Below are 14072 nucleotides of genomic sequence, written 5' to 3' on the forward strand. Positions count from 1 at the left end.
CGAGCCCATTCAGTTCCCTTTAATCCTCTGCTCCTCACAGAGATACCTGGCTAATTTTTTTTTCAGCCAGTCTGCTGAAAATAATTGAGCAACAACTTTTGTATCTTCAATACCTCTGAAGGTTCTTTCAAGAAGTCTGTCCTGTACAAAAGTTTGTTCTTTATAAACAAATTTTTGTTCTCTGTTTTATTTTAGTCATATGACCCAGCGAGCCTCATTTTTTAAATTAATTGATGAGCCAAGCCTCACATGATCAAGTTATAACTAAACCTCTGTCATTCCTCTGAAGGATCCCTTCCCCCTGCAGCACTCCTGATGGATGTCAGCCTTTCCTAGCAACTGTTTCTATCACCCACACATTTATCAATATACTCAGTGTACTAAACTATAATTAAGTATATTGATATGCCAAAAGGCAATGAAAAAGAGAGGAAATACCAAACATAAATATCATTCATATTAGGCTGGCAGGGCTTGGCACAGTGGCCAGTACATTTAAGAGGTGTTTTCATTAGTTTTTTCAAAATAAGAAGAATGAAATGAAGTTTCATATTCAGATCTCATGGCAGGTATTTCTGCTGCTTTTAAGTGACGTGGCAAGGACGCAGAAGTAGAAATAATGTTTGTGTTTAGTCATGCAGGAAAAGATAACAATCAGCCATCAGGAAACTTGTAAAGTTCAACAAAGGAAATGCAAAGCCCTGCACTGGGGAGGAAAACCCCAATGCACTGGTACAGACTGGGGATGAAGTGGGTGAAAGCAGCTTTGTGGAAAGGTCCTGGGGATGCAGGTGGGCAGCACACTGACTGAGCTGTGTGAGTAAATACCTGGGCAGGGGACAGCAGAGACACACTTTTCTCAGTAGTGTCCAGTGATAGGAGAGGAGGCTACAAACAGAAATACGTAAATTCCACTTAAACAAAAGAAAACCCTTTTTCTATTATTGCAAAGGAGGTCAAACACTGGCACAGGTTGCCCAGAGTGGGTGTAGAGTTTCTGTCTTTGGATGCTCAATGCCCAGCTGGACACAGCTCTGATGAACCTGCTCCAGGAGGGCAGGGAGGGTGGGCTAGACAATCTGCAGAGGTCCATTCCATTCTGATTCAGTAATCTTTACTGAATGTACATCATAATCCTAACAGCTGTTCCCAAACCCCAAAGAATTAGCACATTACGATGGAAAGCATAGAAAAGGTAGCAGAATGCATTTGATTGTAAATAAGATATTTGTTACCCATCCTGTTTGTACACTGATATCTAACAAGGAGTATATTCAGGGTAGAATTTAAAACCCACTCAGATCACTAAATAAATATCCTCAATCAGTTAATTCATTAGTAAAAGACAAAAGAGGCACTTGACAAAAAACTGTATCAACTCTTTGGGGAGTAAAATCACAAATTTCCTCTCATAAAGTGTTTGTCCTGTTTTGAATGCAAAGATATCTTTAAATGCACTAACTAGCTTTAATCCGCAGCTGAAAATAAGTTCCTGCACTTTTCCTAAACTGGTTTAACTAGTTTTGGTCAGACCCTTATCTTTGAACCACAGTAGCTCAAATTAGAAAACGAACAAGCTTTAACTGTGTTAGTTACTGTTCATACTGAAGCAGGTCCTGAGCTTCTGTAGGACTGTTCCTTTCTCACCTCATCCTGTACAGCAGCAAGTTTGCAAGTTCCAGCCTGTATTACTGTGCCTGGAATGCACTGCAGCTTGAGGACAAGAGCCTGTTAATGCTCATTACACCACAAATGCATCCTCTATAAACCCCTTCTTTCCATGTGGCTCTTAGCCCCTTCCAGTGTGAGCACAAATGAAGCATTACAGGAGTCGAAGCTTGCTGAACAGAACCTGCCTGTGCCCTTTCTTCTGGCAGCACAGAAAGTGACATTTCTCTTGACTAATCTTTTAATTAAATGGGTTGCATTTAGCAGGGAATTGAAGTGAACATCCCTATGGCCTTCACAAGTAGCTAGACCATGGTAAACACGTGCCTTGGTTTATGCAAAACACTTCATGGTGCGTCCACTGGTGACTGAAACAAAGCAACAGGACTGCAGTTTGCATAAAACCAGCTCTGTTCCTGAGGTATACAGTGTATATATAGGCACTTAGTGCATATATTTGTAAAAAGTGAAGTTATGCACAGAGAAACAAAGTTTCCATATGAAGACTGTGCCCCTGTAGCGTGGCTGCAGGTCCAGCTGATGGTGGCTTCTGTCTGGCGCTGATCCTCTCACACCTCTCAGCGCCCAAAGAAAGGACACTGGGGAACCTTGTCCAGTCAGGGGTGCAAAATTAAACGTTTCTATGAGCTGGTGAACAAAAGACACAAAATTGTTACAACTGTTGGCCTTTAAAATTGGAGAGGTCTAATAAAGCAGTCTGCAAAGCTCTGAAAGGTTCCTGTGAATTGAGTAACTTGCTAGCATTGCTTAGAGAAGTGGATCAATTTAAAGATACAATCCAAATCTCTTTTTTTCCCCCTGATAGTGAACGTTTAGGTGTTTGTCTCGCTCTCATGGGTAACAAACCAAGATTTTGCCTTGCAAGCCCTTGCAGTTATTTACCTATGGATTCCCACAACCTTGTGTCACGCTATCTCTGTGCTGGGTAATAGAGTTTCAAATACGGTTGGGTTGGGTGTTTTTTTTAATAATTTATTCAGTGTTCCCAGACTAGGCCACATTGGTGTTGATAACTTCTCTTTCCTCCAATGAAAAATTCACAATGCTACCTTGAATAACCAGTTTGGTAGGTTCTTCGAAAAGTAACCATATGTTACTACACTAAAATGCAAATAAATCATGATGCAATGTCATTATGATGTTTTTCTGATGATAAATAATTTAGGAGGAATAAATGAATTGTGACTTTAAAAGAGTAATCTTGAAAAAATCTGATTTGCTTTATTATTATTATTATTATTATTATTATTATTGATCATTTATACTGTCACTGCATTATAATTTATTAATGGATTACAGTGATCAGAGGATATGGTATTTCTTACAGATAAAGCTTAAACCACCACCATTTTTTAGCTGATTTCAAAAACCAGACTGTTAGCCTCTTCCACTGTTGTTCCCACACTGAAATATTGCTGGGATATTCCCCATGACTTTCATTTGGTGTCACAGACACATTTTACTGAATTACTTCTGAAAAATGTGCCTAAATTTAACTGCTGTAGTAATCTGAGAAACTTTAATTTGCATATACCAACTAGAGTCTTTAATTTTTTTTTTCTTAAGAGCTCATGTGCACTGACTGCAATTCTGTGCTGCAATGGACTCATCTTTTTTTCAGAATCTGAAATTTAAAAGCCTCATCCCACAGTCTGTAGGGCTGCCTACCACAGGTGAAGGTTTCCATACAGCAAAAAAAGGAACCCTTGGTAGCAGGGTACAACAAAATGCTAAAACTTTTTATCAGGACTGTGGGAGATTCAGACTCCAATCTTTGTCTGCCTGAGTTAGTTTTCCTGTGGTTGAATGATTGGATGATGTCCCAGCTTCAGTGAGCAGGTGTTTTCGAAGGGACAGTCTGTGAAAAACTGTCCACTAGACAGTAATGATAAGGAGTTTGCAGTTATGTGATTCTTAGTACTCTGTCAAGAAGTACCTAGGTACCAGGTGTCATTACTACAGAGTGAAAAAATCATGAGACTACATATCTAAAAATAAGTATAAAATAATCATCGAGTTGCTGTAGAGGATGTGAGCAGAGCTCCCATTCTTGTGGCCTGGGTCAAGCACAAACCATTCCAAAAAACCAACCTGCCCTTGCACAAGCCAAGACTGTGCTTACAACAATTATCATATAATACCTTATTTGTACAGTAATCTGAATAATACAGATTGCACAAGTTTCTATAGGGTGTTTCCTAACTTTTAAATACCTCTTCTTTTTTTTGTGTTCAGCTGATGCATGTCCATCTATGCAATATTTAGTTGTGAAACCAATGGCATATGGTGGCAGAGCATGGCAACATGGCAGCGCAGCACCAGGACATCACGTTGCGCTGTTTGGTAACTGTTGGTGAGGCAAGTGGAGCACAGCGACTTTTGCACACAAACACGGTGCCTATCAATAGCAATCTGATGATATCAAAATCGAGCTCAGCGCTTTGGGGGTTGCAGCGCGGGACCGGCGGCTGGGCTTGGTGCTCTCGAAGGTCTCTTCCAGCCTTGGCGGTTCCACGGCTCTAGGATTGTCTGCCACCGGCACGGGCCCTGCCGCCTTTGCTCCGCGGGCTCGGGCTGCCCCGGGGCCGCGGGGCTGCTGCTGCGGCCCGCTGGCTCCGTGCTCTGAGGGCCGGCGTCGCTTCTCCCAGAGCCTCAGCCGGCCTTGGAGCTCCGGGCTGGAGCTTCGGAGCCGGGTTTGGACCCGCTCTGGTGTGTGATGGCAGCGTCCAGCGTTTGGGACAGGGACACACACAGGGGCAGCCAGGGACACTGCGGGGACACACGGGGACACTGCGGGGCCCCTCACGGAACAGCAGCTCTGCACCGCGGAGCCGCGAGCCGGGGGTCTGTGTGTGTGTGTGTGAGGTGTGTGTGTCTGTGTGTGCTCTGTCTGTGTGTCCATGTGTCCGTGTGTCTGTGTGTGTCCGTGTGTCTGTGTGTGCTCTGTGTATGCGACCCTCGGTGTGTGTCTGTGTGTGTGTCTGTGTGTGCTCTGTCTGTGTGTCCATGTGTCCGTGTGTCTGTGTGTATCCGTGTGTCTGTGTGTGCTCTGTGTATGCGACCCTCGGTGTGTGTCTGTGTGTGTCCATGTGTCTGTGTGTGTGACTCTCAGTGTGTGTCTGTGTGTGTCCGTGTGTGCTCTGTCCGTGTGTCTGTCTATGACCCTCGCCGTGTGTGGGTGTGAGGGGGGAGCGCGCGGCCCCCCGCGCGCGGCGCCGCTGGGGGCGGGGCCGACGGGCTCCGGCCAATCCGCGCCGCCCCCGTCCCGCGAGCGGCGGCGCGAGCGGCCAATGGGCGAGCGGGGAGCGCGCGCGCAGCGGCCAACGGGAGCGGCGGTGCGGGGCCGCCGTGCGGGACCCTCGGCCCGGCGGCTCCCCTCGGGCACAGCCCGTGCCGCGGGGCCGGCGCACGGAGCGGGCTCGCAGGGAAGGCCACGAGTTCCTCTGGCGCTCGGAGCAGCGAGCGAGTGCGGGGAGAGCCGGGATGGGCCGTGCCCGCAGCCCCGGCCCCGCGGGTCCGTGCGCCCGGAGCGCTCCATCGGGAGCGGGAGAGCCCTTCCTCCGCCTGTGCCCCGGGGGAGGCTCCCGGTCCTCCTTGGAGCGGGAGCCGCTGGCTCCTCCAGAGCGCTTCTCTGAGTGAAGTTTAAAGTGTGGCTGATTGCAGGGATGCAGTGGTTGGTAGCGAGCTTGTGATCGAAACCAGCTTGATTCCCATGAAAATAGAAACCTTTAATTTCATTTAACCTACTTCAATGCTTTAGCAACTGAAACTTTTAAAAATATTTTAATAACTCTTTCGGTAATAATTAAGAAGTGGAGCCATGTAGGAGTTCTACTATCTGTGGCATCCATCTGTACTGGAGCAGGCTAGAATTTCTTGATCCCCAATTTGTGTATCGTGTCTGTGCTTCTTAAGTGAGATACCATTATTTCAGCAATTTGGAAATTATATACTAAGTGTACAGTAGATTTTTAGGATCTTCACCCTTCAGCTTCTCTACACTGTTTTTTACCCTCCACTCACATATAGATGCCTTAAAATTCAGCCATTTCCCCGTCAAAAACCTATAGATGGATAGGAAAAATTAATTTTACGGGTTATGTTTTTATGGGATTTTTTTTACCTCTACCTGTTGCAGAGCTATAAAGTAATGACAAATTTAGATCTCTAAATTTTGTAACTGCAAGTACTTGGTCTTTATCGCTGGACGGTAGGTATAGTGAAGCTTTACTAGACACAATTTTAACAATGAAAGCACATTGGGGGAGTTGTTCTAAATTAAATGTGCCTGTAGGTTTTGGACAGGATAACTTTTTTTTTCTTACAGTTCCAGAATAATCCAGCCTGTCCACATCTTAGTTATCTATAGCAGCTGATACTTGTCGATAAAATTTAACATCGAAAGCAAAACTGTAACCATCCATACCACCTCTTAGCTCCTGCAAGGCCACACCGAATCTCCTTCTGGCTGCTACAAAGTGAAAGGTTCACTGTCATCTTCCTGTTTCTCAGTTCTAGCTCTTGGAGGAGCTCCCAGTTCCTCACAAGGGCTGTTGTTTCCGGTGCTAGGAGGGGGATGCACGACAAACTGAAATGGTTATACAGCCATTTGGAAGGTTTAAGTGAGTGCCTGACAAGGTCCTGGATGTTGCTGAAGACATGAGTTGTTGCAGTGGCTGCAGGCTTGGTTGGCTTCTTCAGCCAGAAATTGTGTGTGTTTGGTTTTTTGTCACAAAATATTCAGTGTTTGAGGAAGTTCCCTGTAGTTCGCTTGTTACTTGTGTGCAGGAAGAAGAGCTGCAGAGTGGCAAACTGAAAATTCTGAAAAGGAGCCAATATCAGCAAGAACTGTGCTTGGCTAGTTTGGTACGTGTTGTGGAGGACTTGCATCATGTAAGCATTGGGTGCGTGGGCATGGTTAGTACCATCATGCACATCCATGGTGTTTCTCCCTGCTGCTGATCCAAGCCTTGCAGTAATAAGTCTTATTAGAATACACTAGGCATTCCTTTTTTTTTTTTTTCATTTTATTTTTTTTTTTGTCTTGCGAGTGTTTTGTAGTGAGCACTGTTCTTCTGCTGAGCTCTCTCCAGCGGCGGGGGCCCCAGGGGTGCACCCTGTCACTTTGTGCCCTCGCTGTGGTGACAAAGGCTGTGCTTTTAGCAGATGTTGCTGCTGGTTGGTGTTGATATCTGTGTGTGCACAGGACCTCACACCTTTCCCTGCCGGTGTTCAGCGTGATGTTTGTAAATGTGTAGAGCTCCTTGTGCAAGAGGCGTAATTGATAGATCCGGAGAGGACATCCATTAGCATAAATAGGGGTTAAGATTGGAGCCCTTGGCACTACACACGATCAGTATCTGCCATCCTGCCGAATAAGTAACTCTTCTCCTGAGCAGGAGGAGGAGGAGGGAGGCTCCAGCATCCTGTCTGAAAGGCAGGTAGGCAATCTCGGTACAACTTTCTTTGGGTATCTGGTTAACTCACTTTTAAAGATAAGAAAATTGTGGAAATGGGCTTTTATTTTTTTGGCTGTAGTTTGTTGTCGGTGTATTGGAAGAAAGGAAAGGTAAGCCAGTGTGGGTTTTTTTCTTTAGAAGGTTTCAAATACTACTTGGTAGAGCACTTGTCAGATGAATGAGTAATTTGTAGGTTTCAAAAGAATTATTGTGAATTTCTGTAGGAACGTAATAGAAGAGAAAAATACCATTTAACTGTAAGAGATTTGGGGAAGTATGGGAGGAATCTGGAAGTGTTGATTCCTAGGACTTTAAATTAATCGTGTAATGTCTATTGTAAAATGTGATTCAGGCCTTCTATGTAATTTAAAACATGAGAAGAATACGCTGGGCTTTTTGTTCTTGATTAAGTATTCCAATTGTAATTGCTTTGTGAATAATAAGTTTGAACAGAACGTAATTGCAGGTACAGTTTTTCGGTAGTTTTCCTTGTCTTGTCTGATCAATATGAAAAAGGTGAATCTGGGTTTTAATTACCAAGATTAAAAGAGCTAAACCTGAAACTTAAAGTAGAGACTGAAAGTCTCTTATTCCCGAAACTTGACTAACTGATGGGCACTTGAATATTGTGTGTTTCCCCACCCCCTCTATTTACTTGATTTTTGGCTCTCCCCTCCCAGCAAAAAGACAGTATCACAGTAGTAACTGCAGCAATAATCCTGCTGCTGCTAAAGCTTTCCCTGGCGATAATCAGGGCTGGATATCAGCAGGTTCCTGTGAAGGCTGAAGTGATGCCTTTGGCCTGTTCTCCTAAGGCTGTGAATGACAACTGAGTGATGGCGAGTCAGCTGCGAGTGCTGCTCTGCTCATTGTGTTGTAGATGTGTCCTTCACACACGTTCTGTTCTCCTTTCGGGTTAGCTCAAGAGTAATGACTTATGCAAAGTCAAAGCCATGATTTATGCAACTACCCTGGTAAACAGTGAGGCTTTATCTTGTAATCCTTTTCATAACCGAAAGTGCAAATGAGATTTCTAATGCAGATTTCCAATTAAATTAGATAAAATTATCTGGAACTCAGCTTCTGTTCAGCAAATCTTGAATCTGCCTGCCTCTGCATGTGTGTTAAACATGTTTTCACGTTAACTGGAGATGGAGTACAGTTAATGTTCTTATGTGGGTTATGCTTTCCTGGGATAGCTTAATTTCTGACCTGATCTCTGCCTTCCGTGCGATTTTGAGATATAAGCTTAACTGTGCCAAAAGAAACTTTTCCCCCCTTCACTGTGCACTTGATGACTAGGCTCAAACAGTAAGCAGTTTAGAAAAAGTCAACTTATAACCTAATTAGAAAGGGATTGTAAAAAACCTCCTGCTTTGTTCCAATTAATTTTTGGAGGAGGGACTGTCTGTAAAAGAAACGTTTTTACAGCAAAGCAAGGGACTTCCCTAGTATGTACTTTCAAACAGATCACTTACTAAGAAGTAATTACAAAGTCATCTGGTACAGAATCCCTCTGAGTAGAGGCAGAAGTAAGTGGAAATTTGTAGTAAAATCAGAACTTTGGCTGAAGGAAGGTGTGTGAACACATGCTGAAGAAATATCTATGTAACCACATGCATTAAATAGCTCTAATGACAGAGTTCTGCTGAGATCAACTCAACAGTGGCCCACTTTGAAATCAGGTTCTGCTCCATAAGACTAAAGGATTAAAAGAGGCTAAATACCCTATGATTGTGAGGACAGCCCTCATTGCAGAGCATCTTATTTCACAAGGGTGTCTTCAGTGAAGTAGTTGATGAGTTGGGCTGAATTCTGCTAGTAAGTTATTGTGTGGCCATGGGTTGGTTGGTCCCAATTCACCATGTCCCAAAGCAATTGAGTGAATACTGTACTTGGGTTTTGTCTTTGTCATCTAAAAGAAAGTGACAGAACTACTTCTGTGTCTGGTTACAATCTGAATTTTGATATTAATGTGCTGTAGTGTTGTTAAAGAGATCCTATGCAGTAGGATCTAAGTCTCACCTAAATCAATTTAATAGTACTCCTTACCTTGAATGCATGTGCTGCCAGAGGTAGTAATATATCCAGGAAGAATGTAGCTTGAGGAGCACACACTCTAGGGCATGCTTTCAGTATCTAGCATATTTCAGTGGTTAAGAATAGTGAGGAGAACTGTTTGAAAAGCAAGTCTACTTTATTTTTGTACACAGAGCTATACACTCAGCTATGTAAACTTTGACCTAACTAGATTGGTTACTCAAACTGGTATTGTGTTTCATTAGATAAATGATTTAAAGAGGACAAATCTCTTCATTGGTAGTTTCTTTCTAGTCTTCAATCCTGAATATGTTCAACTAGTTTGAAATGCCTTGTTATTTTCCAGAAATTCTCTTAAATCACTGAGTGTCAGCCAGTTTGCCGTAGTCTTTGCATTAGAGTTTTGGGACTTCTGGTGGCATTTACCCCTGTTGCAGTTGTGGGCTTGGTCCTTCAGATTGATTTAGTTTTGTTGTATTTCACATGTAGAGAACACAGTATTACCCTGAATCCATCCCCATTATTGTGTGGAAAGTGTGCAGTGAGGCAGTTGAAGTCTGGCATATTACCTGGGCCAAGCCAAAGACTGGCTAGTTGATGTTGGATTAGTGGGCCCATTTTGATAATTCTTCAAAACTTAGTTGTTCTAATTAGATTTCAAGCCTGCAAGTATGTTTTCCAGCTCCTGGAGGTGTGTTACATTTCCTTGGTCCCTGGCTTGCAGCTAGTGAAGAAAATGAACTTGCAGAGAGTAGATAAGAATGCTGGTAAAATCTAAAACATGGATAAGCCTGTCTTTCTGCTAGCTGAGGGAAGAATCCCAAATCTTCCACGTGATTGGGAGGTTTGGAATAGGTACGCTTTAAGGTTAACTTGCACCCAAAACAGTTTACAGTCTCTACTCATCTTTTAAAGCAGTATCTTTCACAGATAAGGTTTCCCAATGGATATAACCTTGGACCACAAAGACAAACAGACTGTATCCTTTGGAGATACGCTGGCCAGGTATTGGCCACATAGGGTAGGTCATTGGCCCTTGCGGTGCTTGAAAATGTGGGCATTCTGCTGATAGCATTCATTGATTTGCTTTTGTGGAAACAAGGCACAGATGAAATGAGACATGATGATACGATATAATATGACATGACCCAGACTTGTCTTTCTGGCAGTAGCCTTGTTTAGATGAGTTAAATATTATTTCCTTTGTTGCCTGAGTCTCTCCAATCTCTCCAGTTCTCAGAGATTTTTTTTTCTTGGCTTGTGATGGTGTCCTTGCAATGTGGCTATTGGAGCTCTGTATGAGGGACTTCTGTAACCATTTTTGTCTGGTGTGGGTGCAGTGGGGAGGGTGTGTGGTGTTTAAACACTCTTGGTGTGCTCAGATTTGATGTCTGGGCAAATTTCATCTTCTGAATATACCTAAACAAAATGCTCCTTCATCTTACTTACTGCTTTGTACTCCTGCTAGTGCTGGTTTCAAGCTGTCAGAGGTGAGGGGGAAATTGATTTGTTGGGCTGTGTTTTTGCAGAACTTTGTGGTTTGTTGCTGATGTTTGAGAGGTTGGGAAATGCACATTTTCCATTTCCTGTGATGAGCAATAATCTTGATAGGATTGAATTTGGAGGGAGCGTGCTGTTGACCTAATGTTTGTCAGTGATAAACTAGAAGACAGCATTTAATCTCTAACAAGGACACACATGCACACTCTCTAGCTGCTGGATTTAGCATTTAAACATTCAGTGGAACAGCAGCAGGCTTTCCTGGCACTTCGAAAGCACATCTTTAAGCATCTTGATCTGTGTTTGGACAAATCTGGGAACTGATCATTTTCCTGTTAAAAACAGAATTGTCCTTGTTTTGAGAGTCAGAGCCCTCTGAAGCTGTGAGTTAAATATTGCTGCAGTAGCTCTGGAGGCAAACAGAGCTGCTGTTGTTTGCTCCATAATAGCACTTGCTCAGCTTGGACACGAGAATTTTTTGCAAGATGGGGAATGTTGGCTAGGATCCTGGAGTGTTGGTTTGCTGGTGGTTTTTCTTTTTTTTTCCTGAAGTGCTTATGAACTCTTGACTTATTAGAGGACAGCGCCCTTCACACAGGCATATCTTCACGAAGTGTCACCGTGGGCTTAGCCCTGAACCTGTGAATTCAGAAGGATCCCAGCAGCAGCTGCTCTGTAGCAGCTTCATGTAAGATTCCTCTAGCAAAGTCTGTTTATACCTATGGGTAATGTGGGAATTTTGAGCATTTCTGTTCTAGAGTGAGAATTCTTTACAGAGCGCTTATTAAGCCTTTCAGCTGTCAGATTTTTTTATTCTAGACTGTTATTGCTTATTAGCTCAGAAAGATGTCTGTGATACAGTATTTTAGATATCCCACAATGTGCATTAGACAGTTTTGTGTTTGGTAGGAGTTCTCTGTGTGTTTGAAGAGGTAGCTGTTAACAGATGATTGGCTAACTGGTGACAATATGTATTGCTGGTCAACAGCTATTGTAAACATACAACATGTACTCTAAACCAGATAGATCAAGTGATTGCTGACACTTAACAACCTTAACATGTTAAATTTGGTTTTGCTGTGCTGTCTTGCAAGGTAGATTTTTTTTCCTTGCACCTGCACCAGCTTGTTATGTGTTAGAAACTAAACTAAATTTCTGTTAAGAACTACATTCCTACTACATTCCTACTATTCCTATATTTCTTGACAGTTTTATTTAAAAACAGAATTATAAAATAGTACTTCCAACCCTTCCAATTTTGTGTTTCTTCAGTAATTTGCTGCTGTAAAGAACTTTAAAGAGTAATATATTATACCTGTGAGGTAAGAGCCTTCTGAGTTTGAGAGGAGGAGTTGCCAGCAGTGCAATGTTAACTGGCATGTGGACTTGCATTCTCGGAGAAGGCAGGGAAAGGTAGGTGGAGAATGGGAACATTCTTTCCTTTCCCTGTGCTTGAAATAATCTTTCTTTCTAACAGAGCAAAGCATAGGCTGCTGGATTCAGACTTTTATCATTCACACCTAGATTCCATGCATGGTTTTTACCCTTTAAATCAAATTGGTGCTTTTAGGCAGTTCCCTCACAATCCCTGTGTTTATTGCTGTAATGTTGACAGCAATGTGTACTTCTGAAAAAGTCACCAATTATGTTTTCTAGCTGAAATCTTCCAGAGTAATGGAAGTAGAAGACAATCTCAGTGTGGGAAGTTGCTATGAATAAGATCTACCAAAGTCTGGTTATTGGAGAACAGGGTAAAGAGAAATGGGATTGAGAGTTTCTTAAAGGAAACATTTCTCATTCCTTAAAAAAAAAAAAAAAGATAAAATATTAGCCTGCAAAAGTATAAATGTTGCTGCCTCCCAGGTGTGAATGTGAGTGTTTGTGGATGTTCCTGGTTTTTCTTAATTGAACCCATTTCACCATTGTGGTTCATCATAGCTCTGGATGTCGATGTTTTGTAGGTCTGGTATTCTGATTTCAGCCTCCTACACAAAGGAATATGATTAGGAGTGACTGAGGCAGGAAACTTTGATCTATTTTGTGCCAGTTGTCTTTACATCACATGAGCCTAAATATTGTCAGATTTTGCAGTCACTTGAAAAGCTGGACTACAGCAACACAGGTATTTCCACTGACAGCATAACTTCTCATTGCTTTAGCTTTCAGAAACAGATGTTGGACCATAGCCATGTACTGGGTGTTGTCCAAGGTGTGGATGCACCAAAGACTGTCCATGTGAGCAGGTTTGCAGGCTGAGGTTGTGGCGTTGTGTCAGAAGCAGGATTAAACCTTTCTTTGAGGAAAGACAGGTGAATGGATAGTATTAAATACTCTCATAGTCTCAAAGTATAAAAAATAGAAATTATGGCTAGTTAGGTAAATTAGTAAGAAGGGCATGTAGGAACCATGACAAAACTGAATCTTAGTGACAAAATTGCTGCAGTAATGATTGCATGAGCTTTTGTCTCCCTCTTTGAGAAAACTGAAATCCTGTCCTATATGTGAGAGCGTTCATGCAGATCTTTAGGAGCAAGTGAATGGTGTACACAACGATCAGGAAAATAAAAGTTACGGGGAAGACATACCTGAAGAGCATGAACTGTGACTTTGAGCCATGGTAAAGACAGCAGGCCTGTATCTTAACTGAACAGGGAAAAGTGACTCATAAGCATGCTGTGTCTTGCACTCCATGCTTTATGGCAGGAGCTGTGCTTTCAAATTTGCATTAAGTCTCTTAACTGTGTGGTGAAAGTGGTTTAATGTCTCTTGACCTTCAAAGAAACAATTCTGAATGATGGACTGTGGTCAGTGGAAATAGTAGTGCTTGTTCTGCTCTAAACTTGCTGCTATATCCTACTGTCTGTTGTTAGATGCTTCACTTCTCAAAAAAGGGAGTCAAAATAAGGATTTGGAGGATCTGACATAGCACTTGGTACCCAGACTTGTGAAAGCAGGACTTGTGCAGGTAGCAACTTATTTCTAGCAAGTAATCATTTGGAACTTGTTCAGAGACTGGTAGGATATGAGCATATGGAAAACAGAGCACAATTGCTTTGATATGGTGGGTACCTGACAAATAGGTGTTCCAAAAATATTTACTTACTTTTCAGACAAAAAGGAACAAATCAGCTGTTCACTCCTAACATACATTCTGTGCATTCCCTGCTAAGTCCGTGCTTGCAACATCTTGCTGTCTTGAAAGAACTGAGGGTATTTAGAAGTTGCACCTTTATTCCTGGGTGGCAGGTGAAGAAAGGTTCTCACCCTGTTAAGGTATTCAGTGTTGTAATCCTTATTTGCCTAAGAAGCATTCCATCTGTGTTTAAAGATTCTCAATTCTGTCAGGTTTGGTTTTTTTTTTTTTTTTTTAGTACAATGGTTTTA

This window comes from Onychostruthus taczanowskii, unplaced genomic scaffold (assembly GCF_017590055.1).
Source record: "Onychostruthus taczanowskii isolate IOZ18803 unplaced genomic scaffold, ASM1759005v1 scaffold76, whole genome shotgun sequence".
Classification (NCBI taxonomy): domain Eukaryota; kingdom Metazoa; phylum Chordata; class Aves; order Passeriformes; family Passeridae; genus Onychostruthus; species Onychostruthus taczanowskii.